This window comes from Paramormyrops kingsleyae, chromosome 7, assembly GCF_048594095.1.
Source record: "Paramormyrops kingsleyae isolate MSU_618 chromosome 7, PKINGS_0.4, whole genome shotgun sequence".
NCBI lineage: Eukaryota > Metazoa > Chordata > Actinopteri > Osteoglossiformes > Mormyridae > Paramormyrops > Paramormyrops kingsleyae.
This window is the reverse complement of record NC_132803.1, coordinates 32717105-32723104: the sequence shown is the minus strand read 5'-3', so window position 1 is coordinate 32723104 and position 6000 is coordinate 32717105.

Genomic DNA, 6000 nt, shown 5'->3' with positions numbered 1-6000 from the left:
TCTATACAAATATCACCTGCATGCCTTCTTCACAGATTGGACGATTAAACAAATAAAGCAGCACAACATTACAGTAACTAACAGTAAATAAACCACTAACTTACTTGTACTGTTAGAGCATTTATGTAATTTATTTAAACTTTATTTTACCAGGTAAATGAACTGAAACCAGTTCTCACTGCTTTATGTGCTTTTCGGGAGAAATAGCAGATAAAGCAATGGAACTTCCTGGGATACAAACGTCATGCGTGTGACTAAAATCTTCAGCTAATAAGCGAAAAGTTGTGTTGTCATGGAGGCGGTTCCAGTTTGTGCTGCACGGTCTGTCTCGTCGTCTTGCTCTCGCGAGGATTTTGTACCATGTGACATGGTGACGTTTTGGAACATTTCTTTGCCGACTTCGATATCATGCGATGTGTATGAAGTGTGTGGACTGTGCACTGGCAGTGTCCATTGAGAAAATGTTTACAATGTAACGTTTTTAAAGTAGATGCATCTGACTGGTTGCATTTGAATTGAGGCGCGTAATGAATAATGATACTGTTCTGTGAGGATGTGCTGTTTTCTCTTTTTTTCCCCATCCCATGGAGACCGCTATGTCCGAGACAAGACCGAGACCAAATAGGGTCGAGACCAAGACAAGACTGAGACCAAATAGAGTCGAGACCAAGACAAGACCGAGACCACAAAAAATTGGTCTCAAGACTACAGCACTAGTAAAAACTCGATGCTGTAGAGCTCTGTAATTCAATTCTTACTAGTACGAACTATCGTAGATATTAGCAAATACATTTTGACTAGTAAGAATTCCAGCCCCACATATCCATAATTGAGTTTTACTAATAAAAATTTAATTACTGATCTCCACAACGTAATTATAGACATCTGAAATTCAGATATCCAAAATGTTAATTTCAGATCCCCACAATGAGGGGGGGAGGGAGTGAATTCGGGGGGATTCTTATATACACATTACTTATGCCTTACCTTACTTCAGCAAAACTTAATAATTTTATTTATAAAACTCATATAAAATATATAATAATACAATGCGGACACTGCATCGATCTGTCATGGTAAAGAAGGAGCTGAGCCAAAAGGCGAAGCTCTCGATTTACCAGTCGATCTACGTTCCTACCCTCACCTATGGTCACGAGCTGTGGATAGTGACCGAAAGAACGAGATCGCGAGTGCAAGCAGCCGAAATGAGTTTCCTCCGCAGGGTGGCTGGGCTCTCCCTTAGAGATAGGGTGAGGAGCTCGGTCATTCGGGAGGGACTCAGAGTAGAGCCGCTGCTCCTCTGCATTGGGAGGAGTCAGATGAGGTGGCTCAGGCATCTGATTAGGATGCCTCCTGGATGCCTCCCTGGTGAGGTATTCCGGGCATGTCCCACTGGGAGGAGGCCCCGGGGAAGACCCAGGACACGCTGGAGGGACTATGTCTCTCGGCTGGCCTGGGAACGCCTCAGGATTCCCCCAGAGGAGCTGGCTGAAGTGGCCGGGGAGAGGGAAGTCTGGGTTTCCCTGCTGAGACTGCTGCCCCAGTGACCTGACCTCAGATAAGCGGGAGATAATGGATGGATGGATATAATAATTAAAATTACAATATAAGAAAATCAATCATAAAAATGTAATTAATTGTAAAAAGCATTTAATTAATGTGGCTCCTCCTGCTGCACCTTCCACTCTTCAAATGACTTCCCTTCCGCCTTTTCACAGGAGATTTTATTTTTGAACCTTCTGTGTTCAAACTCCAGCCTCTGCTTGCACGTGAAGTGCTGATGGGTCATGCGAGGTGGGATGGGGAGACCCTGGGAACTGGCCAAGGCTTCAGCTGCCTTCCTCCTTCTCCGCTCCATGGTCCGGCTCCAAGTCTTTAACCCGGGCAGGTTGCTGGGGGAGTCTGCCTGCGAGGGAGCCGGGGAGGTCAGGGGGGCAGCTATGGCTGGTTCAGGTGTCGGCAGGGAAGGTAAGGGAGCATGTGGGACTGATACAGGGAGCAGAGGGGCAGGCTGGGGTTGTGGTGTAGGAGTAGCGGCTTCTGGCTGCCGTCTCTGCACAGCCGGCCCAGACAGGTCTGGAGGGGAGGAAAAGGTGAACAGCCTTAGGTCAGAAGGAGGTTCTGGCGTTCTGCAGGCTCTTGGTCCATCTGCCTGGGGGTGTGTGCATCCAAGAGGGGTGGCTGTTGTCAGGCTGGGGTTGGGGAGAGGGATGTCCATGGAGAGCACAGCACGTTCTTGCTGCTTGACTAAACTGTTATATCTGCAAGAAACAAGACATTTTTTAAATAACCTAAGTCAGTGGGGGGGGGGGGGGGGGGGTAAAGGGTTAGCCTCAGGGGCATGTGCCACCCTAAAATAATCTCTTCACAGACTAGATGATTTAACAAATAAAGCAGCGCAACATTACAGTAACTAACAATAAATAAACCACTAACTTACGTGTACTATTAGAGCATTTATGTAATTTTAGTTAAACTTTATTTTACCAGGTAAATTAACTGAAAACCAGTTCTCAAAACCAGTGCTTTAATAAAACCCCGTTTACCCGTATTCACAGCTTCCTTAGTCTGATTCTCCGCTCCATGCTCGTTCATTCGCGCAGGTCTCAACAACTTGTATGTAAAAATCCATTTATACATAGATAATAAGACTTCAATATAACCATTATATACCAGCAGTGCTGGGATAGCTGAATAGATATGTTGAATGTAGTCACTGGATGGAAGTTACAAGTATGTGCAATTGTTTGTATAATGGACAAAAGTATTTCAGGCAGGTCTGTGACAGCAGATAGTTTGTATGTAAAAAAGGCAGTATATCCATGTGTTTAATGTTCAGTGTGCATGTATGAATGGATAATTAAAAAAGAGGGAAATACTCAACTAAGGGACGTTTGTGGACAGGAGTTGGTGGTGCTTTTATTTTGAAAGGGTCGCTTTGTCGACGTCAGCACATGGTGCAGAATGCCGCCTGAAGGTGTGAGAAATCGACGTTGATCTTTTGCATCTAAAGGCTTGCAAACTTGACGTCTCTGGCCGTTAATATTTGACATCTTTAGGCATAAAGTTTTAAGATGTTTTGGCCCCGTTGGCCTTCCATAGTGAGGTGCTGTACGATCTGTCTTAACTCGTCTTGCTCCTGCAAGGTTTTTGTAACATGTGACATGGTGACGCGTAACAACGTTTTGCAGCGCCGGACAATAAAATCTAACCATATCATGAAAAACGAGGTTTAAAATTTTCTACATGAAGTGCCGGGAGACTATCAATTAATGGGTATGACTTAGTGTTGTTTTGTGCTATAGTATAGGCTGAAACCTGCGGTTATCATTAAAAACGAAATGCGGTAATCGTAAGACAAACTTTAATTTGTGTACGCCAATGAATATTAACAGGAATGTTAAATCTGCATTTGCATAATTTCAAACTTATGCTGGACTTTTATTTTTAATTGATTGCTCTTTTTTTCTCCCACAGTGGTGAAATTGCACCATTTTTATTTTGTAATTGCATTTGTTTCGCTCAATTTGAAAAGGGAGTTGTATTTCAAATAAAGTTTGAATCTGAACCTGTGTAGTTTGAATGGGGGGACTCAATAATGTTCCTATCTAGAAAAGGGGGGCCCTGCAGAGAAAGTTTGGAAACCACTGACCTAAGTCAACATTAATCATTAAGCCATAAAAAAAAATCCCTAATTTCAGCTAATCCTAAATGTTGCCTGAACATACTTATGAAACAGACAGTGTACACTGGTTTATTTCTAAAAGCTGCAGTGATGTGGCCTGCATGAGCCCCGGGATACTCAGGACCAGCCGTCTGATCCTGCTGTAGTCCTGCAGGATGGCAGCCCAGGAGTTCAGCCTCACCCCAGCGATCGTCTGGTCAGCTGAGTGAAGAAAGCAGAGCTCCAAGCAGATGGCCTATTTGAGTCGGCTCATGTGAGGCCACTGTTCAGGCCCAGTGCCTTGGCCCAGCAGGCAGCTGCTCAGAAAAATGTAGAAGTTAGGCTAAGTGTATCACAGCAGCAGAGAGTGTATGCCAGGAAATCTGTAATATCATCTGCATAAACAATTCACTTACCTTTTCAGGCTTTCTTGCCCTGCGTACACTGTTATCTTGAAGTGGCTGGCCTTGAACCTGCCCTGCAGGAGCCGGTCCATGTGCCTTGGTAGGCAGCTACCAGTCTCTCTCCGGCAGATTATTCCAGAGAGGGACGATGCTGGCAGTGTGACTGTCTGAGACACCGAGCTGTTGGTGCAGCCCCACCTGACCCTGTGGTTGTACCCCTGTGCTCCATCAGGGCCTCTGAATAGCTGATAAAGGGAGTAACACAGGACAAGTCTGAATAAAAGAACCCTGGAGTTGTTAGTTCTATATATACTATATTTAGCACACTGAATCATCAATCGTTATTGCTGACAATTACAACCATTACTACTATAATCACATTTAGCAGGCTGCTACGGAGAGTGAGTGCTCACTTCCTATGCATGAACTTCAAATAATTGTGTGTAGACTACAATATGTAGAGCAAGCTGTCCTCGGATACATACAGCTCCTTATAGGTACAATGCTTATGTGCAACAAATCCCGCGACACACTCGTCTGACAGCCTCCAGCTGCCTTATGGCCTCGCTAATTTAGAGGAAGGAGCTGGCATACCTAGCTATGAGCATAAATCAAATGAGGGATTGGTTAACATAGGACTTCTGTATTGATGTTGGGATGTGGTGATGTTGTGCCTTGTGGTTTAATTGCTTACCTCAGGAACACATCCTTATTGTGCATTATATTGCTCATTGTTGCAGTGCTGCTCAGTTTGCCGGACTCCCTCTCCATCTGATGTTGACATAATGCAAGACATAATACAAATAAATATGGATATATTTATATAATGGCTCATAAAGATATTTGGATGCACACACATGCACATTCCATCCATTTTTAAGAGAACATGGCCGTATTTACATTTAAAAAATGCATTCTGAGAAATTTCTGGGCTGAAGTATGATTAGTGACACTGAAAATATAACTTTGCCATACAAAATATTAACAAAAAATGCTTTCTGAGCAATTGCTGGCCTCAAGTATGACTGATATGGTACTGACCACATAACTGATCTATGCAAAAATTTAATTGAGAGGGAGGTAAGCCCGTTTTTTTTTCGCAGATTCCACATTTTCCAGTAGTATCGATAGCATTCGTTTGAAATGACACACCTAGTTGACAACATTAAGATCGCTCGGTCAAACTAACGATCTGCAAAGAGAATTTTTTACATTTCACCCACGGTTAAACACCCAAAAATATAACATAAACGATAACAGTATAAATAACAAAACATAACGCACGTGCCCGAGAGATTTCTGTACAGATTAAGTAGTGTTACATGTTTGCGCTGTGTGGATGCTCGATCTCACATTGAAAGCGTGACAGATATGAATATAATCAGATAAGATATTCAGATATACAGCATTCAGATCACTGTTGCCAACTCTTAAGCAAGGAAAGTCGCTATTGGCTGTCCCAAAAGTCGCTAGAAGTCGCTAAATGACGCCATCGCCTCATTTGCATAATGTGAATGTAATTGTAATGGACGCTGTAGGAGAGAGGAATAATGTCGTGGGAGAGACAAAAAGTGTTTTTCCATAGATACGTTTATATCACCGGCAAAAGTGACCACAAAGAGACACTCTGGCGGAATTACTTTTTAAAGTTTGCTTAAGTGTACAAGTCACAGTAACCATAACATTTGTTGTATAAAATCTACATTAACAATCTAAATGGACGAAAAAGGACAATTGAAAAAAACTGTCAATGGCAATGTGAGAAAATGATGCACATCTCCTGCTGTGACTGCAGCTGGGCGGGGCTGCTGCGCGCGGAATGGACGCCTGTGAGTGCTTTTGGGACGGAGAGGAGCCCACGGCAGCACCCGCTGCCCGGTGAGAAGAGCAAGGACGATACGTGCTTTCACGTCAGAGTCTCCAAAAGTCTCC